This window comes from Bos indicus x Bos taurus, chromosome 1 (assembly GCF_003369695.1).
Source record: "Bos indicus x Bos taurus breed Angus x Brahman F1 hybrid chromosome 1, Bos_hybrid_MaternalHap_v2.0, whole genome shotgun sequence".
NCBI classification, from domain to species: domain Eukaryota; kingdom Metazoa; phylum Chordata; class Mammalia; order Artiodactyla; family Bovidae; genus Bos; species Bos indicus x Bos taurus.
In genome coordinates this window covers 154077251-154103639 of record NC_040076.1, presented here as the reverse complement: position 1 = coordinate 154103639, position 26389 = coordinate 154077251, and the positions used below count along the sequence as shown (strand labels likewise).

The following is a 26389-nucleotide window of genomic DNA, read 5'->3' as shown; positions in this document are numbered from 1 at the left end:
GAATACAATCGTTACTATGTAGAGTTTGAGCATCACAGTCTTGGCGCTGAGGCACCGGCAGTTTCACCGTCAATACAAAAGGCAATACAGTGAAAAGGACAAATAAAAGCTCAGTGTTATTGTGAAAACAGTTTGATCTGTGCAGTGCATGAAATAGTCTGAGGGACCAGACTTTGAGAACTGTTGCTGTAACTATTATAATACAATTTCAGGACCTAAAGTAGGTGATAACTTGGATGGAGACCACTCAGGGAAAAGGGACACAAGGTGACAAGAGATGGATCAGTGTGAAGCTTAGTGCGCTGCACCATGACCGTGGCCAAGACAATGCTCTGCACCATGACCATGGCCAAGACAATGCTCTGCACCATGACCATGGCCAAGACAATCGCTCAGGAAGTATTGTAACAGAGCAGGGCCTGTGGGGCCTGCTGGGACAGAGCCCCCCCACACCCATGGAATTCCACCTGCCTCTAGTCTGTAAAAAAAATTAGCCAAAGAATAAACTTAATCTAAGAAACAGGAGGAAATGCAGAAGCAAAGGAAAGCAGTAAAACAAGACACTATAATGACTTTAGCCTTTAAACAAAGTCAAAGACCTTTAGTTCTTCCTCAAGAGCTATAGATAACATTCTGAGCCATATTCTTTGAGCTGGTTTGCAGATACTGAAACCCCCACCAGATGGAAAAAGTTAACATGATGACCAGACTGTAGCCAAGACATCAACTGCTCCATCTTATGCAATTCTGAGAACTGGTCTCAAGGAATAGGGAACAAACCAACCCTGGAAATGAAGACTAATGGCAGTCAACACAATCAAAATGATGCTGAGCAGACTACCGCATGACAAATTTCAAAATGAATGTTGGAGCGGACTGTGTGGTTCTGCACGTGACCCCTATTCCACCCCTGCCTGTGCACCCCTGAATGAAGTCGCTTGGTCATGTCTAGCTCTTTGCGATCCCATGGACTGTAGCCCACCAGACTCCTCCATCCATGGGATTCTTCAGGCAAGAGTACTGGAGTGGGTTGCCATTTCCTTCTCCAGGGGATCTTCCTGATCCAGGGATCTAACCTGGGTCTCTGGCATTGTAGGTAGACGCTTTACCATCTGAGCCACCAGGGAAGTGCACCCCTGAAACTCCCTTTAAAATCTCTTGTCCCCTGATCATCAATGGGGACTTGGTTCTTTGGGACATGAGTCCACCTTCTCCCCAAGATTGTCAGCTTCCTCAATAAAGATATCTTTCCTTCCACCCAACCACTGTCTGTCAGTATTGGATTCTGCAGGGATGCATAGTCAAACCCAAGTTCTGTAACAGGATGGACCTTGGTTCCACAGGCTGCCCCCGGGCAAGCAGGAACCTGGGTTTCATTAACCTCCCTGACCACTCCCATCATGGCTATGCCCAGTCCATAAGGTGTCTCCAGTTCTAGGTATTGAGTGATAGTTGCTCAGTTGTGTCTGACTCTTGTGACCCCAAGGACTGTGTAGCCTGCCAGGCTCCTCTGTCCATGGGATTCTCCAGGCAAGAATACTGGAGTGGGTTACCATTTCCTTATCCAGGGGATCTTCCCCACCTAAGGATCTAACACAGGTCTCCTGCACTGCAGGCAGATTCTCTACCATCTGAACCACCAGGGAAGCCCTCTAGGTACTGCAATCTGGTCATTTCTCTTGTTCTGTCCATGTCTTCCTGCACACCAGTTCTTTTCCAAACCGCCTGTTTTCTGAAACAGCTCCCGTCTCCACATCTGTCCAGGTGTTTCGCAGTGGGACAAGGAAGGCTACACATGACCCAGTGTTCAGGCTGCAGCTAATCAGTGCAGAGGTGGAGCCCAGACTCAAGCTGTGCCCGTGACCCTTTGCTGAAAATTCTGACTCTGGGGGTGCAAATTGGTCAGTCTTTTTCCAGATGGCCAAAACTACAAGATAAAAACCAATGGTCCTCAAACTAGGTATGCATTAGAACCACCTGGAGGACTTGTTAAAATAGACTGCTGGGCCTCATCCCAGAGCTTCTGGTTCTGTTGATCTGGGGTGGGCCCTGGTATTTTACATTTATAATGATTTCACAAGTGAAGCTAATGCTGTTAGTCATGGGGGCTGCATTTGGAGACTGAAGTAAAGTTCCAGAACTATCAGGGATCAAGGTTGTGGCCCCATTTCACAACTAGAGAGGCTGAAAAAATCCATCTGGAGAGATGGAGAAAAAGAGATTGATAGATAGACAAAGGAAGAGAGAGAGAAGTGGGCATATAGATAGAAATAGAGACAGACAGCCTGAAATAAAAAGGTAAGTTACACAGATACTATCCAGGTAGTTTTCAAGAGCTATTTGCATTGGTTGCTTAGTCTCAGCCACATGCCTATCTTTGGGTTCCACAAAAACCCTCTGCATCCTTGTAATATAATAAAATGTGAGTTAAAATTGGGTTTCTACCCCATTAATCTCAATATCTTCTTAACAGGTATACCCTCCCAGAACCATTGCCTGAAATTCTATTTGGAGCCATAAACAAAGGCAGTGGAAACAGAACAGATGTCATTACGCTTCTCACAGACACCAGGACCTCAGCCAAGATCCGCATCAAAGCTGCTAGTTGGTGAAGAAGACCCCAAACACCCACAGGATTCTCAGCTACAGCTCGGGCGAGGGCATCATGGACAAAAATGCAGACTCTGGTTGAAAGCACTTTGGTTTCAACCTGACTCTGCTCTTTCCCAGCTGCATAATCATGAATCTGTTACTTAAACGCCCCAAGCCTCAGTCTTCTTATCCATAGGGTTTGGATGACAGTAAGACCTGCCTCAGAACATTCCTATGAAAATAAAACAGGATCCATAGAATAAGCTTAGCACAGGTTCTGGCACAGGGTGAGCTCTCAAAAATGTTGATTTTGGTTATTATCACTTATTGTTTTTCATCTCTTCTGACTGAAAGCCTGGATTTGAAGACTCAAGTTCACGGACCCTGGACTTTAATCCTCTGGGTTTGGCTTTTGTTCTGGACTTCTCCAGGCTATGTTCTCCCATACACAGCTCCTCACCCTAGTTCCGGCTCTAACTGATGTAGCTGGTGGTGCTACCAGGAGATAATTTAAGCCTCCAAATCATCATGGTTGTTAACTCCATCAGAGATTGAGAGTCCTCAAAGCGTGCTAGCCCCAACTATCTATGCAAGAATTCCAAGACAAAACAAAGCCTGGGAATGTATTTCTGCAGGCTGGTAATAAGAGTCAGCTCATATGCTGGGCTGGAGGAAGCACAAGCTGGAATCAAGATTGCCGGGAGAAATATCAATAACCTCAGATATGCAGATGACACCACCCTTATGGCAGAAAGTGAAGAAGAACTAAAGAGCCTCTTGATGAAATTGAAAGAGGAGAGTGAAAAGTTGGCTTCAAGCTCAACATTCAGAAAGATCATGGCATCCAGTCCCATCACTTCATGGCAAATAGATGAGGAAACAGTGGAAACAGTGTCAGACTTTATTTTTCTGGGCTCCAAAATCACTGCAGATGGTGATTGCAGCCATGAAATTAAAAGACGCTTACTCCTTGGAAGGAAAGTTATGACCAACCTAGATAGCATATTCAAAAGCAGAGACATTACTTTGTCAACAAAGGTCTGTCTAGTCAAGGCTATGGTTTTTCCAGTGGTCATGTATGGATGTGAGAGTTGGACTGTGAAGAAATCTGAGCACCAAAGAATTGATGCTTTTGAAATGTGGTGTTGGACAAGACTCTTGAAAGTCCCTTGGACAGCAAGGAGATCCAACCAGTCCATCCTAAAAGATGATCAGTCCTGGGTGTTCATTGGAAGGACTGATGCTCAAGCTGAAACTCCAATACTTTGGCCACCTGATGCAAAGAGCTGACTCATTTGAAAAGACCCTGATGCTGGGAGGGATTGGGGGCACAAGGAGAAGGGGACGACAGAGGATGAGCTGGTTAGGTGGCATCACTGACTCAATGGACATGGATTTGGGTGTACTGGGAGTTGGTGATGGACAGGGAGGCCTGGCGTGTTGCAGTTCGTGGGGTCACAAAGAGTTGGGCACAACTGAGCTACTGAACTGAGGGAAGCAAGCTGGGGGAAGAGTTCTGATCCTGCGTTCAGGTGTTACTGTGGCTTCCCAGGAAGTGGCACGGATTCTGGCATGAGGATCTGATTTGGGGTCAGTTAAGAATCTGATCAAGGGGCATATCATTTCTGTCAGCTAGAATAGCAACATCGCGTGGCACTCCACCATACTGAAAATCAGTCTCTGTCTTCAGTTTCTCCTAGTTTCAGCCTGTTAGACCCATGTCCTGAAATCCAGGAGAACCACCTACTATAGAGCCAGCTCCTATGGCAAGCCGGCACTGATACGCTAAGAACGGGCAACAGAAAAATGGTTAAGCCAGGTTCTGTCTCCTTTGGATGTTTCCATCCACAGCCTTCATCTCTGCCATCCTCAGAAACGCTCTCTCATCCCTCATGTGCTTCAACTGCCCCCTTCCTCCTCCTCCAGCTCACCTGGCTTCCCCTACCAGCCTCAGTGTTCTCTGGGCTGCTTGCCCTGACTGAAATGAGACCCTCCTCCAGGTCCAGGGTATCCTTGACAACTTTCTCAAATTGAGGCCATGGATTCTCCCATAATCACAGCATCTTGCGGCCTCTTCCAAAACTCCCTCCTCTGAGGCTTTCCCGTCCAGCAGTCTCATTCACGCCCATGTTTGAGTTGCTACCTATCTACTGGTGACTACTAAATCTTTATTTCCATCCTATCTTTCCCTCTGCTCACCAGACTGGTATATCTAATGGCCTTTGGAAATGTCTAAAGTAGTCCAGCTCAGTTCAGTTCAGTCGCTCAGTCGTGTCTGACTCTTTGTGACCCCATGAACCTCAGCACGCCAGGCCTCCCTGTCCATCATCAACTCTGAGAGTCCACCCAAACCCATATCCATTGAGTCGGTGATGCTACCCAACCATCTCATCCTCTGTCATCCCCTTCTCCTTCTGCCCTCAATCTTTCCCAGCATCAGGGTCTTTTCAAATGAGTCAGCTCTTCATATCAGGTGGCCAAAGGACTGGAGTTTCAGCTTCAATATCAGTCCTTCTTCCAATGAACACCCAGGGCTGATCTCCTTTAGGGTGGACTGGTTGGATATCCTTGCAGTCCAAGGGACTCTCAAGAGTCTTCTTCAACACCACAGTTCAATAGCATCAATTCTTCTGCACTCAGCCTTCTTCACAGTCCAACTCTCACATCCATACATTCAGTAGTCCAGCAGGCACCTTCAAATGAAATGCTCCAAATGGAAGCCCCTATTCTTACTGTGGCAAACTGACTTTTTCCTGCCTTTGTTCTCTACTTCAACACATGGCCACGTAGCAAAGAGCTGAGGACTCCTCCCAGCAACAAAAGGCAAATTGTCAGCCACACGAGGGTGCCATCTTGGAAGTGGACTCTTTAACCTCAGTCAAGACTGCAAATGGCAAGTCTCCTGAGATCGTGGGCAGCCTAGGACGTTCCCAGCAAAGGTCCTCAGAAAGGGAATGTAAGACAGGAACATAATTAGAGATTTTTCTACTGAGTCTCTTCAACAGACCACATTTTAGAAGTATCTCATATCCCTTGCTGCCGGTGGTTGGAACACAACGTATCACACAGGGCACTAGGCACGGCGGATAAAGTGTGACCTTTGGCCCATCTTGCTCCACGTCCTCAAAGTAAAGCGGTTGCACATGAATTTAAGGGGCTCACCTTACTCTCCAGGCAGCACCTGCCCCCTAGGACGAAAGGACATCGTGCTTCAGCTGAAGTTGCAACAGAGGAGCTGGAGAAAGCAGCTAGTGGACTAGGGCGTCCTATCACCTCTGAAGAGGCCAGCGGCATTCCACGAGCAGATAGAAAGCTCAAAAGGAGCCAGAACTGAAACCCTCTGAAGCACGGGATTCAGAGCCAGCGCTATCGTCCTGAACTTGTCAGGATGCACATTTTAGAAGGAGCGTTTGCAGAGCCATCCCTTCAGCCTACTCAGATGAAATTGAAAAGAGCTCACCTAGCTGATGATCTGAATGAAAAGACTGTTGGTGCTACGGAGCTAGTAGAGAAAAGCTTCCTTCCTCTGAATTGTTAAGAAAGCAATTAGAGCCATTAGGAAGGAGGACTATCTCCAAACTCAGGGCAGTTTCTCACTCGACAAGGACAGCAGTGATGCTTTGTCTTAGGATCAGCCAGCCAGCCAGAGGCACAGGGGTCGGCCTCATCCCCACGGGAGGCAAAAGTTAGTGAACTGCCCTCTCCTGTGACTACAGACACTGTAGCCCAGGTACCACCTTTCTTGTTTTGACAGAGGAAGTGCCTTGTTTTCTATATATCAAGGTAATACGTTTTCACCAGAAGAGAAGTTGGAAAGTGCAGAAAAATATAGATTTTTACATGTAATCCAACCACTGTTAACATTTTCAATAGATGCTTACACTGTATTTCTGTTCTACATACACATTTTTATTTTACAAACAGCTTTGCAACTTGCTTTAAAATTTTTTCATGTAACTTTTTTGAGATTATAGTATATGAGATGTAGATCACATATAAAACCCACTCTTTTTTCTTTTTAACCATTATAATCATTTTAAGCGTACAGTTTAGTAGTGTTACATATATTCACATTGCTGTGCAACAGGTCTCCAAAACTTTTTCATCTTGCAAAAGTGAAACTAAGCCCATTAAACAATAACTCCCAATCCCTCAGGCCTGGCAACCACCATTCTTGTTGTCTCTATGAATTTGACGGCTGTAAATACCTCATATAAATGGAATCATACAATGTTTGCCTTTTTTGTGCCTGGCTTATATCACATAGCATAATATCCTCAGGGTTCATCCATGTTGTAACATATGACAGGATCTTTCAGTTTTAGGGCTGGATACTATTCCATTGTATGAATGTTCCACACTTTGTTTATCCATTCATCAGTGGACATCGGGTTTCTTCCATTTCTTGGTTATTGTGACTAGTGATGCTATCTGTGCACATGAGTATAGAGCAAGTCTCTTCAAGACCCTGCTTTTGGTATTTTGGGGCATATACCCGGAAGCGGGACTGTTGGATCATGTATCTATGTACATGAGTATATAGCAAGTCTCTTCAAGACCCTGCTTTTAGTATTTTGGGGCATATACCCAGAAGCGGGACTGTTGGATCATGTATCTATGTACATGAGTATATAGCAAGTCTCTTTAAGACCCTGCTTTTAGTATTTTGGGGCATATACCTGGAAGCGGGACTGTTGGATCATGTATCTATGTACATGAGTATATAGCAAGTCTCTTCAAGACCCTGCTTTTAGTATTTTGGGGCATATACCCAGAAGCGGGACTGTTGGATCATGTGGTAGTTCTTTTTTAATATTCAGAGGACCTCCATACTGTTCTCCATAATTGTTGCATCATTTCACACTCCCACCAACAGTGCGAAAGCTTCCAATTTCTTCACATCCTTGTCAACACTTGTTAATTTCAATTCTTCTGATAATGGTTAGTCCAGTGGTGTGAAGTGATATCTCACTGTTTCGTCTGCTTTATTGACGTGTAATTAATTTACAGTGGTGTGAAGTGGCGTCTCACTGTTTCGTCTGCTTTATTGACGTGTAATTAATTAATTTACAGTGGTGTGAAGTGACGTCTCACTGTTTCGTCTGCTTTATTGACGTGTAATTAATTAATTTACAGTGGTGTGAAGTGACGTCTCACTGTTTCGTCTGCTTTATTGACGTGTAATTAATTTACAGTGGTGTTGGTTTCAAGTGTACAACAAAGTGATTCAGTTATACATTATATATGACACATGTAAGAACATATGCTTATCCTTTTTCAGATTCTTTTCCGTTATATATAGGTTCTTCCCCTGCGACTCAGAGGTAAAGATCCACCTGCAGCACAGGAGATGCAGGTTCAATCCCTGGGTTGTGAAGATCCCTTAGTAGGAAATGGCAACATGCTACAGTATTCTTGCTAAATCCCACAGTCCATCACGCCGCATCAAACACCTCCCTGCCAGGACTCTCACTTACCCTTTCCTCTTTGTCTCCAGACTTGGATACTTCTCTGCCCATAAAGCTGTAGTACACACATCAGGGTCCCATCCGCCCTCCTCAGCATCCACCTCCAGCCCCCAAAGTCTGCTTGAAGGGCACCACACCCCTACTCTGATAACTGCGTCTGGCTGTGGGGCAGGATCTGCCAGAGAGACAGGGCAGTCAGAGGGGCTCAGGCACTAGTGCCCTGAAAGCAGTCCTCAGCTTATGGTGGGGGGAGACTCAGGAAACACCGTGCTCTGCACCCACAGTTGCTGCTTACCATTGACCAGAAATTCCTCTGCTTGTAATGGCCACAACTGCCTCTTATCAGGGCTTCCCTGGTGGCTCAACTGGTAAAGAACCCGCCTGCAATGTGGGAGACCTGGGTTCAATTCCTGGGTTGGGAAGATCTGCTGGAGAAGGGATAGGCTACCCGCTCCAGTATTCTTGGGCTTCCCTTGTGGCTCAGCTGATAAAGAATCTGCCTGCAATGCAGGAGACCCCGGTTCGATCCCTGGGTTGGGAAGATCCCATGCAGAAGGGAAAGGCTACCCGCTCCAGTATCCTGGCCTGGAGAAGTCCATGGACTGTATAGCCCATGGGGTCACAAAGAGTCGGACACACTGAGCGACTTTAACTTTCACTTGCAGTGTTCAGCCCAAGGAATGTCCTCACTCACGGTCAGTGCAATTCTCTTCCTGCTTGACAGAGAAAGTGGGAAAAAAATACAGTAGGAACTACATTCAGTTCAGTTCAGTTCAGTCGCTCAGCTGTGTCCGACTCTTTGCGACCCCATGAATCACAGCACACCAGGCCTCCCTGTCCATCACCAACTCCCGGAGTTCACTCAAACTCACATCCATCAAGTTGGTGATGCCACCCAGCCATCTCATCCTCTGTCGTCCCCTTTTCCTCCTGACCCCAATCCCTCCCAGCATCAGAGTCTTTTCCAATGAGTCAACTCTTCGCATGAGGTGGCCAAAGTACTGGAGTTTCAGCTTTAGCATGAGTCCTTCCAAAGAAATCCAAGGGCTGATCTCCTTCAGAATGAACTGGTTGGATCTCCTTGCAGTCCAAGGGACTCTCAAGAGTCTTCTCCAACACCACAGTTCAAAAGCATCAATTCTTCGGCACTCAGCTTTCTTCACAGTCCAACTCTCACATCCATACATGACCACTGAAAAACCATAGCCTTGACTAAACAGACCTTTGTTGGCAAAGTAATGTCTCTGCTTTTCAATATGCTATCTAGGTTAGAACTACATTAAACTACATTAAATTCCTTTTCCTACTCTTCTTCTCTGAAGGGATAAAAAAGCACCTTCCTTCCCTCTTTTTCTCACTCATTTCTAGGAAACTTTTCCCTTCTATTCAAGGTGAGTCTCTCACCTGGATTCTGGATCCCATTTTCTCCGCCTTCATCACTAAAGATGTCAAATCACCTCTGAACCGACACACGTGATGAACACGTCCCAGTCTTACTTCCCTACAGCATCTGAAGTGGTTGATCATGCTTTTAGAATGATTTCTTCCTTGGTTTCTATGACAATTCCTTCTTTTAATTTTCCTTCTGCATCTCTGGATACCCCCACTTGGTGATCCAATAATCTGACACCTCTTAAATTTCTCTCCAAACCACCCACTTCCATCCCTACCACCACATTGCTAGAGCAGAATAGGTCCATCTCAGGTCAAGATCACTGACAGATTCTTCTAGCTGCCTCTTCACCCCAGCTTACCCTCCAGCCCGAATCAATCAGTGACTCACCAGTTGGGTTTAATGGATGGCAAGGCTGGTGGCAGAGGTCGGGGGTACTGGAGCTGGTTCCCTCCCCCACTCTGCTGAACCTGCGAGATGTGAGAGATTTTCCTTTGGGGACCTGTTGCTTCTGTCTTGGAGCAATCTCATCTGCCACTGTCCTACTTGAATCAGTTCAGTTCAGTTCAGTTCAGTCACTCAGTCATGTCCGATTCTTTGCGACCCCATGAATCACAGCACACCAGGCCTCCCTGTCCATCACCAACTCCCGGAGTTCACTCAGACTCACGTCCATCGAGTCAGTGATGCCATCCAGCCATCTCATCCTCTGGCGTCCCCTTCTCCTCCTGCCCCCAATCCCTCCCAGCATCAGAGTCATTTCCAATGAGTCAGCTCTTAACATGAGGTGGCCAGAGTACTGGAGTTTCAGCTCTAGCATCATTCCTTCCAAAGAAATCCAAGGGCTGATCTCCTTCAGAATGAACTGGTTGGATCTCCTTGCAGTCCAAGGGACTCTCAAGAGTCTTCTCCAACACCACAGTTCAAAAGCATCAATTCTTCGGCACTCAGCCTTCTTCACAGTCCAGCTCTCAAATCCATACATGACCACTGGAAAAACCATAGCCTTGACTAGACGAACCTTTGTTGTACCAGGGCTTTTTAGACAACCCCATCTGACTTTGTAACCCAGCCACAGCTCTGGAGTACCCCGTAAGTTGAAACATCTTTTGTCCTGATACCTCACATATCTCTAAATCCTGCACACCAGCTGCAGCCTTCTGATATTACCACCCCAGGGTGGATGTTGATTGGTAACCATTGTGAATTGTTGAATGAATTGTGAATTGTGAATATTGCATTCACAATTGGGATACTCATGTCTTTTAAGTCTGAAAAAGGAATCACATGCTTCACACAAAAGTGAATGTAATAATAAAGATTGTCTTTTCCCTGTAATTTTGGCCTTCAAGAGTCTCAGAATCAAATTTGTATTTCAACTTACTAACTCTCCAAAGCCCCTGTCTGCAGTATCTGCAAAATATGGTTCTTATTGTCCATTTGTCTGCATCTTAACATCTTATTTGGGTATTCCCCTGATGTATGAGTTCTCTGTTGCTGCTTACCAAATTACCATAAGTTTAGTGACTTGAAACAACATGCATTTATTATCTCTGTTTCTGTGGGTCAGGAGTCAGGCAGAGCTTGGCTGTTTCTTCTGTTTAGGGTCTCACAAAACTGCAACGTAGGTGATAGCTGGACTGCATTCCTTTCTGGAACTCAAGATCAAATATATTTATATATATACATATATGTATATGTATCAGTTCAGTTCAGTCGCTCGGTCTTGTCCGACTCTTTGCAACCCCATGGACTGCAGGACGCCAGGCCTCCCTGTCCATCACCGTCTCCCAGAGTCCACCCAAACCCATGTCCATTGAGTCAGTGATGCCGCCCAACCATCTCATCCTCTGTTGTCCCCTTCTCCTCTTTCCCAGCATCAGGGTCTTTTCCAATGAGTCAGCTCTTCGCATCAGGTGGCCAAAGTATTGGAGTCTCAGCTTCAGCATCAGTCCTTCTAATGAACACACATATACATACACATACACATACACATACACATGTACAGGCTGTGCTGGGTCTCCGCTGTTGCACAGGCTCTTGTTAGTTGTGGGGAGTGGAGGCTACTCTACAGTTACGGTGCTCAGGCTTCTCACTGCGGTGGCTTTTCTTACTGTGGAGCACGGGCTCTCGGGCACGTGGGCTCAGGAGTTAGCTCCCGGCTCTAGCGCACAGGCTCAATAGTTGCAGCGCACAGGTTTAGTTGTTCCACAACATGTGGGATCTTCCCAGACCAGGGATCAAACCCGTGTCTCCTGCATTGGCAGGCAGATCCTTTACCACTGAGCCACCAGGGAGGCCCTGCACGGACAGCCTTACATCACGTCACACAGTCAGGGAAATGGCCCTGCTGTCGCTTTTGCCGCCGAATCTAACAATCAGGGGAGTGACTCTCTCATTGTATCCACAGATCCTTCTCAAGATCAAAGGGAGAGAATTAGAAGTGATATGTGTACCAAAGGGCAGAAATCTTGGGGACCATCTTAGAGTTCTGCTAACCACACCTAATCTTATATTTTTATTTATTGTGTTAAACAATTTTGTATAGCTGTATTTTTTTTTTTGAACTCTATCTCAAATATTTTCAAGACTAAGAAAAGAGACCATCTCACACTGTATGGTAGATTGATTATAAAAAGGGCCCACCTCAATTATTCCCTCCTTGGATCCCTGCCTTTTATGATGTGCCTTTGCAGCTCATTCCAGAGAGTCTCGGATGGGCGTATGTCTCCCTTTGGCAATAGACGGCAGCTGAAAAATAATGTGAGGGTGTTGGGCCTGATCTTGAAGGGAGACTGATGCTCTTGGCCTCTCCCTCTTGGACCCACACCACCATGTTAACAAGCCCAGGGCTGCCTGCTACAGAACAGTGTAACCACCCATCGTGGCCAGTCCTGGATGCCTGGGGGGGGTCAGTTGACCACAGACCCATGAGGGTGCCTACCCAAAACCAGCCGAGCCTGCTCCAGATCAGCAGAAGCTCCCTGTCAATCTATACATTTATAAGAAATAATAAACTATTATTGCTTTAAGGTACTACAATTTGTGATTGCTTATTATACAGCAATAGCTAATGGATGAGGCTTCCCTGGTGGTCCAGTGGTTAAGAGTCTGCCTTGCAATGGGGCAGGGTGGTGGGTTGGGGGGTACACCGGTTCGATCCCTGGGCCAAGAAGATCCCACATCCCCCGGAGCGGCTAAGCCGGAGCGCCCCAACCACTGAGCCTGTGCTCTAGGGCCTGGGAGCTGCAAGTACTGAGCCCATGAGCCTAGAGCCGGCGCTTCACAGCAAGAGAAGCCTCCACAGGGAGAAGCCCGCACACCACAACTGGAGAGGAGCCCCGTTCGCCGCAGCTCGAGAAAGCCCACGCACAGCAAGGAAGACCCAGCACAGCCAAATAAAAAATGTAATAAACAAATATTTTTAAAATAGCTCATTGATGCATGTGGGGAAATGCAGCCGAGGACTTAATTTTATAGCGGAAGTGACGTATCCAAAAAGGCACAATTCGTTCACAGCGCTCTCGAACCTCTGTGCTTCGTGTACTCAATCCCTGCCGCAGAAGACGGGGTATTTCAACCTGTGCGCCTTCATCTTCATTCGTAAGACTGATGTGTGACCTGGAGTCCTTTCTACAATGATTACAGCAATAAAGAAATAGAACAATCAAATAGCAAGAAAGAAAAAAAGCGTTCTGCCATGCTATTCTAGACACTGCTGCCCTAATAGAGCCATGAGCAGTTTCTACTTTTCTTGCAGTTTTTCAGTTCAGAATTACTTTAAAATAAATCCCAGTGAAAGCAGTAATCAATTATGTCAAGAGGAAAACAAAGTTTGATCTGAGAATACTGAAAATACATTTTAGAAATAAATTACTGTGTCATGTCCTATGGCAATATTGCATCAAATTGTGTAAAGATAAATTGTACAGTCAACTTCTGGGTATCTGTGTGTAGATTATCCTTTTTGCAAACTAAAAGGGCAAACATTTAGGTTTTTAATCCCTCTTGTTTTCGGTGACCACCTTTCTAACTACTATTAGTCTTGTTTGCTAGGGGGATAGAAATTGAGTGTGAAATAGTAATAATTCAGTTATATCATGAAAAAATAAGGCATTCAATGTAAGTAAATTTCCAAGATGGCCTAAAAGTTATCCTTGCTTTAAAAAAAAAAAGCAACCCTATAACCATTCTGACATAAATTCTTCTAAAATGTGTTTTACTTTTTCCTTCCATTGGAAACAAAGTATTCTACTCCTTAAATAAACCTTTATTGTACAAGGTACTTTAGTAGACGTTGAAAGGATGCAAAGGTCAATCAAAACAGTATTCTAGCCTCTAGTGGTTTACAACTGAAGGAGGAAGGTGAGCAGTAAGACAGGGACACAGATGAGTCCAGAGGTTAGGTCACAAGAAAGGTAAAGAAGTCTCGTACGAGAATTCAAGGAAAATCTCGAATCCATTTGGTGACATGAGGGAAGGCCATGTGAATTTGGTTCTTGAGGACAAGAGAGTGAAGTAAGAGAGGCACTTGCCCCACATGTAAAATTTAAGTGGGTATCAAAAAACTCAGTAATCAGTGGGGGAAGGATGGACTGGGAAGTTGGGGTTAGCAAATGCAAACTATTATCTATAGAATGAATAGACACAAGATCCTACTGTATAGCACAGCAAACTAAATTCAATATCCTATGATAAATCATAATGAAAAAGAATATACTTATATGTGTAACTGAATCGCTTTGCTGAACAGCATTTTTTTTTGTACAGCAGAAATTAATACAACATTGTAAATCAGCTATACTTCAATTAAAGAGAAAATATAATTCTGTTTTAATGAAAAAACCCTCAGTAATCAACATTTGAAATATTTTAATGTATAATTTTTAAAGGTCAAAAACCAATGCAAAAATACCTGTGACGAGTTTTAAATAAAAACTCAAAGTTTTAAATAAAAACTAGGCCAACAACAGTACCATGTCAGAGTCTTATTGGAGTCTGAGGCAAAACAAAACACCCATAAAAAACTGTTTGATGTGGGCACTAGAAAGCCCACTAACTAGGAAGTTATGCTAGTTTCTAAAATTATAGTCTATTGTAAAAAATGATGGTCTGCTGCAAGGAATGATCATTTTTATAATCATTTACACCTCTGCACAATTTGGAATGCCATCCCCTGAGTGAGGAAATTGCATGTGTGTTAATTACATGATGCCGAAAGTCTCAGCCTCGGCATTGGTGTCAAATCGCATCTCGGAGGCAGAGTTTTGGGTAAAGTAGAAAGAGATAGCTTCACTGGGTTGTCAGGCAAAGGGGGACACAGTGGGCTCCTGCCCTCAAAAACAATATGTCCCAATCGGGAAGGGTTTGATGAGGAGTTTCATAGCAATCGTTCAAGGGCGGGATTGCTGACAAGACTAAGGTGTGTGCAGGGTCTCAGGTGATGGTCTCCTAATCTTGATGAGCTTCTCTGGTCCTTTAATCTTGCCTCAGGTGGTTTCTTGGTTGCTCCTCCCTTGATTTGCTGTTTTTCAGTCCTTTCTGTCTCTGCAACCCCATGGACTGTAGCACTCCAGGCCTCCCTGTCCTTCACCATCTCCCAGAGCTTGCTCAAACCCATGTCCATTGAGTCGGTGATGCCATCCAACCATCTCATGCTCTGTCATCCACTTCTCCTGCCTTCAATCTTTCACAGCATCAGGGTCTTTTCTAATGAGTTGTCTCTTTGCATCATGTGGCCAAACTACTGGAGCTTCAGCTTCAGCATCAGTCCTTCCAATGAATATTCAGGGTCGATTTCCTTTAGGATTGACTTGTTGGATCTCCTTGAGTCCAAGGGACTCTCTCTTCTCCAACACCACAGTTGAAAAGCATCAATTCTTTGGTGCTCAGCTTTCTTTATGGTCCAACTCTCACATCCATACATGATTACTGGAAAAACCATAGCCTTGACTAGATAGACCTTTGTTGGCAAAGTAATGTCGCTAACCTTCAGAACTCAGGGAAGGTCATGGGGGCTGGAGTCTTGCCTAGAAGAAATGGAGGGAGAAAAAGGCTTTCATGCCCAAGAACCCCACAAGGTCCTTCTTAGTTTCAATAGGAGCAGATATTGGCTTCAGGTTTGACTCCTAACCAACTCAGATGATGAGATGGAATCTACAGCCTGATACCAAACCTTCAAATTGTGAGTCGGAACATTGGGCTGGACTTGTACTACTCTAATAATAACACTAGTGTTTTTCTCTACATGTTCTTCTAGAGATAGACCCTTAGGCAGCCTGAGGCATCCATCTGCCTTGAAAGGAATTAGGACTGTTACCTAGGAATGCAAAGAAAAAGAAAGTTATAGTTTAGCCTCTGACTTGGAAAATAGAATTTTCAAATGCACAGCAAGACTTAAAAACAAGTCTCTGTCAAAAGAAAAGGGATTTCTAAACAACCTTATCTCTGTCTCTAACTTACCAAGAGGAGCTGACTCACATCAAGGGGTGTCTTCCACAGTGAAGCTGAGTATCCCATCCCCCTCTGGTCAAGGCCAAGGGGCCTGGCGCCCCAGGTAAGAAGGGCGTGATGCCCAGGAAGTGAAAAGCCCAACTTTGGTCCTTCTCACAGGATTTAGGGAAGAGAGAAACACAAGAGGAGGGAGATGGCTTCTCTGAAAACGGCACGTTTTGAGAGTGGAGGAAGCAACCAGAGGAGATTTTCACAAACTCAGGGTTTTTAATTTTTAATTAAAGCATAATTGTTTTACAATATTGTGTTGGCTTCTGCCATGCATCAACATGAATCAGCCACAGGTACACACACACCCCACCTTGAGCCCACCTTCCACCGCCCACCCATCCCACGCCTCTAGTTGTCACAGAGCCGTGGGTGTGAGCTCTCAGCAAATACCCGCTGGCCATCCATGGTACATGCGGTAAAGTCCGTGCTTCAGTGCCGCCCTCCCAGTCGTCTCACCTTCTCCTTCCCAGCTGTGCCTCAGGCCTGCTCGCTTACGCCTCCATTGCTGCCCTGCAAATAGGCTCATTCTTCTAGATTCCATATACATGCATTAATATGTGATATTTTTTTTCTCTTTCTGACCTACTTCACTCTGTATAATAGGCTCTAGGTTTACCTACCTCATTAGAACTGATTCAAGTGCAGTCCTTTTTATGGCTGAGTAAAACTCTACTGTTTATATGGACCACAACTTCTTTATTCATCTGTCTATAGACATGTAGGTTGCTTCCATATTCTAAGTATTGTAAACAGGGCTGCAATGAACATTGGGGTACATGTGTCTTTTTCAGTTTTGCTTTCCTCAGGGTATGTGCCCTGTAGTGGGATTGTTGGGTCATATGGTGGTTTTATTCCTAGTTTTTCAAGGACTCGCCAGACTGTTCTCCAGAGTGGCTGTATCAATTTACATCCCCCAACAGTGCAAGAGGTTCCCTTTTCTCCACACCCTCTCCAGCGCCTATTGTTTACAGATTTTCTGTTGATGGCCATTCTGATCAGTGTGAGGTGATAGCTCACTATAGTTTTGATTTTCTCTAATAATGAGCAATGTTGAGCATCTTTTCATGTGTTCAGTACGTGAGTCTGAGTGAACTCTGGGAGTTGGTGATGGACAGGGAGGCCTGGCGTGCTGCAATTCATGGGGTCGCAAAGAGTCGGACACAACTGAGCGACTGAACTGAACTGAATAATGAGCAATGGTGAGCATCTTTCATGTGTTTCTTATGATAAAAACCCTGCAGAAAGTGGGCATAGAAGGCTGTTGTCGTTTAGTCACTAAGTTGTGTGCAACTCTTTTGCGACCCCATGGGCTGTAGCACGCCAGGCTCCTCTGCCCATGGGGTTTCCCAGGCGAGAATACTGGAGTAGGTTGCCATTTCCTTCTCCAGGGGATATTCTTGACCCAAGAATCAAACCCACATCTTCTGCATTGCCTCAACATAATAAAGGCCATATACAACAAGTCCACTGTAAAAAATATGCTCAATGGTGAAAAACCGAAAGCATTTCCTCTCAGATCAGGAACAAGACAAGGGTGCCCACTCTCACCACTATTATTCAACATAGTTTTGGGAGTCCTAGATGTGGCGATCAGAGAAGAAAAAAATAAATAAAAGGAATCTGGATTGGAAAAGAAGAAATAAAACTCTCACTGTTTACAGATGACATGATATTATACACAGAAAATCCTAAAGAGGCCACCAGAAAATTACTAAAGCTAAGTCATAGGATATAAAATTAATACAGAGAAATTCCTTGCATCCCTGTACACTAACAATGAAAAATCAGAAAGAGAAATTAAGGAAACAGCCTCATTCACCATTGCCACAAAAAGAATAAAATACCTAAGAATAAAAGAGACTGAAGACCTGTATGCAGCAAACTATAAGACACTGATGAAGGAAATCAAAGTCAACACAACAGGTGGAGAGACACCATGTTCCAAGACTGGAAGAACCAGTATTGGGAAAATGACTTTACTTCCCAAAGCAGTCTACAGAGTCAGTGCAGTCTACCAAGGGTGTTTTTCACAAACTCAGTCTTAAGACACAGGAGCACCTTGCCTCCCAGGCTGCCCTGACTCCAAATTCAGGAACAGCCCAACCCGAACAGTAGCAGGTCTAGGAATTCTTCTTTAGGAATTCAGGCACGGCTTTATTAGGGCCCTGCTGCAGCGAGGTGGGCTGAGAACATACAGCAGCCTTCCCTGCTTGCTTGCTCCCCAAATGGCCTTGTTTGCCGGGGTCCAGCCCCCGCTGATCCAGGGTATTTGAAGGAGAGACGGCATAGGCGACCTATTCATTTAAATATTTATCAAAGATATAAAGAGTAATAGAATGAGGATAGCTCAGTAGGAAAATTCAGTGGAGAAAAGAGGCTGAGTAGCTTGGTTTATGCGGGAGACCAATAAAACTTCAAGACAAGAAGTTTGCACCACTTAGGTAGGCCGCAGGCGTCCTTCCGTTCTCCCGAAGGAGAGGAGACACTGAGGCCTCCCCAGTTGGATCTTAGAAGCCCAAGCATAATTAGCAAGCATGGCGGGTTCCACGCTCCAGATGGAGACTCAGCCAGAATTTGGGAGAGAGAGCGACATGGGGAGACCAAGTTTCGGTGAACAAGGCCCGCACTTTATTTTCCAAAGTAGTTTTTATACCTTAAGTTATGCATAGAGGATAATGGGGGAAGGGGTAGAGTCATGCAGCAAGCCAGGCTTTCTTCCTGCAAACTTATCATATGCAAAAGCTTAGGTGATTTGCATCATCTTCTGGCCTGGAGGCCTGTTAACATTTTAAGACCCTTTCTTCAGAAAACTTATTTTTCTCTAAAGGTGATTGGTCAGGAGCCACCCTCCAAAAGCATTAGATAAAGTTGCATTCCTACAGAGCAAAGGTGTGGTGGGCTATAACAAGAAAAAGAATTAACTCAAGGGTCCCAGGTTACAAACATTAAAGCTACTACTTACACCAATTATATTAATCAATACACTGCCAGGGACACAGCAGGTAAGGGATATGGAAACTTAGCAGCAAACATTGGCCCAACAAGTGAAAATCCCTTCACCAATACAATTTCTAATCAATCTTTTAACTACTCAAAAGAATCTGTGTTTAGACAGTTTAGAACATCTCCTGCCTCTCACAGTTGGGAGGCTCTGAACAATCACATGAGGCCGGAAAAACCTATTCAGGCAGGCTAGAGGATTTCCAAAGGAGTTTGTAGGTAGAAACACTGTCACACCCAGGAACTTTGTTAACTGGAGCTGTAAATTAACTCTTTTTTTTCAGAGAGAGGTAGTGGGGGACAGCCCCCCGTAAAGTCAGAGGTGTAGGTGAAAGCACAAAGCAGAAAGTAGGCAGACTCTGGTTTTGGGGGTAGATGCTCGAGAATTTCCAGGGGGACTCCTGAGGCTCGATCCCGCCTTTGCGTTTGCCGAGCCTCCTTCCTCACGACCTTTGTCATGGGCGGAGTTCCTCACGCTGGCTCCGGGCAGTGATAGAATTCCAGTTGAGCTATTCCAGATCCTGAAAGATGATGCTGTGGAAAGTGCTGCACTCAATATGCAATATGCACTCAATATGCAATATGCCGGCTCCCGGCACTTGTTCCTTGTATGGGTGAGGGAGGGGTGGCTTAGGTGCTTTGCCCACCCTTAGGTGATGTTGAGGCCAGGGGGCATGTTCTTGAGTCCAAGCTAGGTGTGGACAGAACTAACTTTGGAAGTTCTCCCATGCCCCCAAGGGGAAGAAGAAAGGTAAATGAGATAAGAGCCCCAAGGCTTTCTGGGGTTCACAGTGGGCAAGGGCGAGGTCAGCATGGAGCCAAGCCCCTCAGTGAACTGCCTAAGCCGGGCGGCACAGGGAGAGGGTGCCATGTGATCCACGGCAAGGTCTGTGCACGGTGTGCATCGAAGTGCGCAGGTCACATAAGGCACCGTCACCTGGGAAGGCTGTGCTCCCAGTGATACTGACTGCCACCTGCAGCAGCTTACCCAGTGCAGCCCGTGTGGTAGGATGCAGCCATGCAGACAAAGGACTGTTCCACAGAAACCGGAAGACACCATGAGAGAGACGCTGCTGATGCTCTGCCAGGCGCCCACGGTCCCCTTACCGGCTCTGTGGGCCTCCATAGCCTGCACTCAAACTCTTCTTTGGAGATGTCCTTCAGGCTACTGGTTCGCCTGCAATGCGGGAGACCTGGTTTGATCCCTGGGTTGGGTAGATCCCTTGGAGAAGGACATGGCAACCCACTCCAGTATTCTTGCCTGGAGAATCCCATGGACAGAGGAGCCTGGCGGGCTACAGTCCATGGGGTCGCAGAGAGTCAGACACGACTGAGTGACTAACACTTTCACTTTCAAGCTACTGGAGTGACTACAGAGGGAATAAGAAAACCCAGTCCTTCCACCTTAAGTCCTCAAGCAGGGACTTTAGGAAACAACTTAAGACAACAGGGTTGCCTGCAGAACCGGGTTGAGGCGATGGTCTGTGGGGAGCTGCCCGTGAGAACAGGGTCCTTTGTCTGAAGGACACAAGCTCTGGGAGCTGCCTCAGTCCTTGAGGGTTTGCTTGCAAACATAGCTCTCTGTCCCGCCACCCCAGAGATTAGGCGCTTATTTACCGCAGACACCTGGAGTTCTGTGCAAACTTCTCACGCACAGGGAAATGTTATCTGGTGTAAGAAATAATGACAGGGAGCCATTCCCATGCTCTCAAGATTTCTTGTGACTGTTTGTAAGATGTATAGGTCAACCAAGAAAAAATGTCAACTGTCTTGTCTTTCTCACGCTCTTCTGTATAAATATGAGATGCTGAATAAAGTTGGTGTCAGACTGCATCCCTTCGTGGAGACGTGTCTGAACACCTCGACCCCATCTTTGTTGTAGTCTCTTGCTGCAGTTTCCTTTCTCAGCCCCGCCGTGCACGTTCTCGGGACCCGATCGACTTTGCCGGCTGGCACCGGCAATGGTCTACGTGCCTTTGCCTGAAACCACACCATTACTCGGACGGTTCCACCTTCTCTTCTTTCAGTGATTCCTCTTATTCATTATTATTCCTCTTGTTCTTTTGGCTTTTCTCAACTGAAAGCATAATTCACTTGTTTTTCTTCTTTTCAGCGTGATAACAGTTAGGTGTATGAAGTTTCCTCTGAGTGCAGTTTTGGTGTAACACTGTGAGTTCTAATATAATGCAAATATAAGCATCATGTAGCTATAAATATTCTATTATTGACTTCTTCTTTGATCTAAAAGATGAATTGGAAGACTGTTGTATAATGTGCAAGTGTTTAAGTTACCATTTGGTTAAATAGAAATAGCTATAAAAACATGTGTCCACATAAAAGCCTGCACATGAATGCTCATAGTAACATTATTCATAATAACCAAGAAACCAACCACACGAATGTCCATCAACTGATGAGTCAGTAAGCAAAATGTAGCACATCCATTCAATGGAATATTATTTGGCAATAGGAAGGAATGATGTAGTGACATAGGATGTGGATGAACCTTGAAAACATCCTAACCGAAAGATGTCTGCCACAAATGACACATGCTGTGTGGCTTTATTTATATGACATGTGAAAAATAGGCAAATCCACAGAGACACAAAGTAGTCATGTGGCTGCCCAGGATAGAGGTGGAGGGTGTGGGGAGGGACTGCTAATGGTAAAGAGTTTCTTTGCAGGGACGGAAAAATGAAAGTGCTAGTTGCTCAGTCATGTCCAGCTCTTTGCGACTTCATGAATGGTAGACCCCCAGGCTGCTCTGTCCATGGAATTCTCCAGGCAAGAATACTGGAGGGGATAGCCGTTCCCTTCTCCAGGGGATCTTCCTGACCCACGGATCGAACTCAGGTCTCCTGCATTGCAGGCAGATTCTTTACCATCTGAGCCACCAGGGGAAGGGGTAATGAAAATGTTTTGAGACTAAATGGTGGTAAAGGTTAAACAACTCTGTGAATATACTAAAAACCACTGAGTCATACATTTTAAGAATTAATTTTATGTACATGATTATACATCAATAATACTTATTTTTTTTAAAAAAAGGTATCATGGTAGAACCAAATGTTTAAAAAAATGTTTGCCCTATCTTCATAAATTATATCTATAGGCTCCATATCCATTTAGCCTATGTTCATAAATTGGTTGCTCCTGTAGGTGGCTCAGATGTTAAAGAATTCACCTTCAGTGGAGGAGACCTGGGCTTGATCCCTGGGTGGGAAGATCCGCTGGAGGAGGGCATGGCAACGCAGTCCAGCATTCTTGCCTGGAGCATGGGCAGAGGAGCCTGGTGGGCTGTAGTCCATGGATTGCAAAGAGTTGGACAGGACTGGCTAAGCATAGCACATATCCATATCCAGGAAAAATAGAGCAGTGGAAATTTTTTATATTTTTTCTTGTTTATCTTTTTTATATACAGTAGTTTGTATCTGTTCATCCTCCTAATTTATCACTCCCCACCCCTTGGAATTTTTTAATGTAGCACACATACATAAGTATGCACTAATACACACACAACTTGGTAAATGTTCTAGTGACGAATGCGCCAGTGAAACAGCTGTCTAGGTCAGGATGTTAGCAGTACTCTGGGAGTCCCCTGAAGACTCCCTCCCAGACACTCCTTGGGAGCATTTCTTTAAAGAATCCTCATCTCAGGGTCTACCTCTGGAAAACGCAAGCTAAGACAATGTGGGTACAAAGGTCCCTTTTCTCTGCCCTCCCCCAAACACTCAGAAGCCATTTTTGAGGGCGCAAGAGGCTAAACTTTTACCTGAAAGAACCATTATGAGAGATGGTACGGGAACTCTCCTTAATGATTAAGTGAAGCTGAAAAAGACTGGAACAGTCGTTGACACGTGGTCACGGCTGTCCCTGGGCTGGGGGAGCACGGGAAGAGTCAAAGCAGGCAATGAAACATCTCTCCTGCCCTTCCCTGCACGCCAGATGCCGGGTGAGTCGGTCAGGCGACCCAGCCAGGAGGCTCGCTAAGGAGATCTTGGAGCTAGGTAACTGGCAAGTAGCCAGGTCCACCAGAGGGGGTTATTCTCCCCAGTCTTGCACTTTGATCCCAGAGAAAGTCATCTACTTTCTCTTAGCCTCTGTGTCCTCAGCTAGAAATAAAGGGGGAAATGCTGAATTCCATGTAGTTTTCATATCAAGGGTAAAACCAGTTCAAAGAACTTCCACTTGTTCGCCAGAAGAGGCCAAGGCTCATCCTTATAAGACACCAAGTACTACACGGGTTCAAGCCGTATAGAGTCTGGGATGAAGTCCCCCGTGACGAGCTTCCAGAGGGCAGGCAGAGGGGTCAAGTCTCCCTGCGGTTTTCAACTGCCTGGGACTGGCAGGGTGACTTTTGAGAGGGTACATCATCCCCGATGGGGAAAATATGCTGTCCCCTTGACAATGAACAAATCCCCTAGCCTATGGAAAAGTCTTGGACGTGGTTGGCTATGAGCTAAAAATTGAAGAGGACTGCTTTAAAAATCCGATCATCTGAGACGCCGGAGTGAAGGGATTTAGGTAGAAAGGCCAGAGCTGATGAATATCACGCTGGTGAGAGTCTCCTGCAGCTGAGTGTTCGGTCCTGACAATTGTCAGATCCTCTAGGGTCGTAAAATCTACCTCAGCAGAGGGAGGATCTCGAAACGCCTTTGAGTGATGCCGGGGATTGCTCGTGATCTGGTTCTGCATGCTCCTTCAAGGTCATTTCCCACCAATTCTGTTGGGAATTGGATGTTGCTCTGCTGTTTCCTCTAACCATCCCCTGGGTTTTAATACCTATTCTCTATTTCTGACTTCTTATACACTTTTATTCAATAATTCCAATTTCCGTTTAAGAGTCAGACTCACTTCACAGCCAGATGAGCTGGCTTTCCTCGACGGCCCCACCGGCCGCCGCAGGCTGAGGGTCACCACCTCCCCGGGCAGGCCCGGCGGTTCTGTCTCTCCCGCTGATTCGGACAGAACCTGCCTCTTCAAGCCTTTCGTGTGAGGACAGCGCTTGGCCTTCAGACATGGGGATTTCTCTGTCTTTTTAAAGAATACGCTTCGTTTTGAGAGAAAGAGGTGTGCCCTGGTGAATTCAGCCGTGGGAAGTCTCAGCAGTGACTAGAAAGTCCGCCGCATTCACTGTGAATCTGTTAATGTGCTCAGTAGGTAACGACCTAGAGGTGTTTCTGCTTAACTTTTCTCCTGAGTCACGCGGACAGAAACAGTGGCAGGCGACCAAGCATTTCACCAAAAGCCCAGAAAACGCCATCAGTTCCCTCTCCGCACCCAGGTTTGTGTCTCAGGGCAACACGCTTCTCGTTATTCTCGGCAAACCTCTTCCTCGCCTCCCAGCGTGAAAAAAAAGGGAAAGTGAACGTCACTCAGTCGTGTCCGAATCTTTACAACCCCACAGGCTATACAGTCCATGGAGTTCTCCAGGCCAGAACACTGGAGTGGGTAGCCGTTCCCTTCTCCAGGGGATCTTCCCAACCCAGGGATCAAACCCATGTCTCCCGCATTGCAGGTGGATTCTTTACCATCTGAGCCACAGGGATGCCCAGCGTGAGTTCCCTCAATTAGAAACAGAAGATGCCCAAGTTCAGCGCTGACTGTACTCCACTGTCAGGAAACTCCTGTTCCTTTGCCCTCCCTGAATGCCCAGTGTCCTCAGCTGGCTCTGCCCCCTACCATTCAACGCCGGCATCAGAGTTTACACTTCTCCCGAACAGTTGGAACCCCCAGGGTGAATATGCCGCAGATTCCCCAACCATCCCACCACTCTTCCATCAGTACTGGGAGGCATCTGTCTGCCAAATCAGAGGAACCCAGTTATTTCCAGAAAGAAACTGCCCTTCCTAATATGTGCAGACATTTGTGTCCTGGATACAGTCCTGGGGTATTTTTTATCAGTCTTTGAAAGTGAAGTCGTTCAGTCACGTCCAACTCTTTTTGACCCCGTGGACTGTAGCCTATCAGGCTCCTCTGTCCATGGGATTTTCCAGGCAAGAACACTGGAGTGGGTTGCTATTTCCTTTTCCAGGGGGGACCTTCCCGATCCAGGGATGGAACCTGGTTCTCCTGCATTGCAGGCAGACTCTTTACTGTCTGAGCCACGAGGGAATTCCTTTTCACTTGTTAATGGGGCAGAAAGTCAAACACCATAGTAAGATGTCCTGTGAAATAATTTGGACCATTGGAGAAACAGAATGGTCAAGTCAGGTTCAGTGTGGTGATACCCCGGTGCCTCTACCCTGGGTAAGCAGTGAAGACAGAGGGTCATCCAGTCATGAATGTTCCAGGCCAGGGCTGTGGAAACTGCCAGCTCCAGCCTCCAGGACTGGTCCTTCAGCGAGGAGGCCACCAGCTGAACGCTGCTGCTTCTGCTGCTGCTAAGTTGCTTCAGCCGTGCCCCACTCTTTGCAACCCCATGAACTCCAGCCCGCCACGCTAGAGGGATGGGATTCTATCCATGGGATTCTCCAGATAAGAATACTGGAGAATTCAGAACTGCTGTGCCCTCCTCCAGGGGATCTTCCCAACCCAGGAATCGAACCTGCATCTCAAACTTCTCCTGCATTGGCAAACAGGTTCTTTACCACTAGCACCACCTGAGAAGGTCACCAGCTGAGTCCCACTATATAAAAAGCACACTTGTGCTGACACTGGTTTTCAGGGCATCTAGATTGGTAGGTAAAGAAGAGTGGTATGGAGGAGGAAACGGCAATCCACTCCAGTATTCTTGGCTGGAGAATCCCATGGACAGAGGAGCCTGGTGGGCTATGGTCCACGGGGTCACAGAGTCGGACACGACTGAGCGTGCACAAACCACCACCATACACTTAGGAAACGATCACCACAGTCGAAACAATGGTCTATAATCGCTCTCTCTTGTTCTCCTCAGCCTCCCATTCTATCCTCAGACACGACAGAGCTGCTCTCTGCCTGTGTAGATTGGTTTGCATTTTCCATAGTTTCATGCAAACGGTAACACTCAGTATATACTCTTTTTCTTGCCTAGCTTCTTTCACTCTGCATGACATTCATCTGTGTTATATGTATCAATAGTTAACTTTTTATTGTTGAGTAGTATTCCACAATCATCCCCAAATCATCCCAAATGATTTACAGATGGTTTCAGAAAAGATGCATAGAAAGAATATGAAAAAGTAAATGGAGCAAAATGTAAACAATTGATGAAACTGGGCAAAGAATACGTGGGAGTTAATCGAATCATTTTTTTTTAAAGGAAAAAAAGCTTTATTGAGATCAAAAGCATCAGTTCTTTGGTGCTTAGCCTTCTTTATGGTTCAACTCTCACATCCATACACTATTACCAGAAAAACCATAGCTTTCGCTACATGGACCTTTGTCAGCAAAGTACTATCTCTGCTTTTTAATATGCTGCCTAGGTTGGTCAAAGCTTTTATTCCAAAGAGCA

The 26389-nt window shown here is 45.8% G+C and overlaps 1 pseudogene; it reads left to right on the top strand.

Moving 5' to 3' along the window:
- Positions 1-309: 309 nt before the first annotated feature.
- Positions 310-23953, top strand: LOC113898303 (annotated as a pseudogene).
- The last annotated feature ends 2436 nt before the right edge of the window (positions 23954-26389 follow it).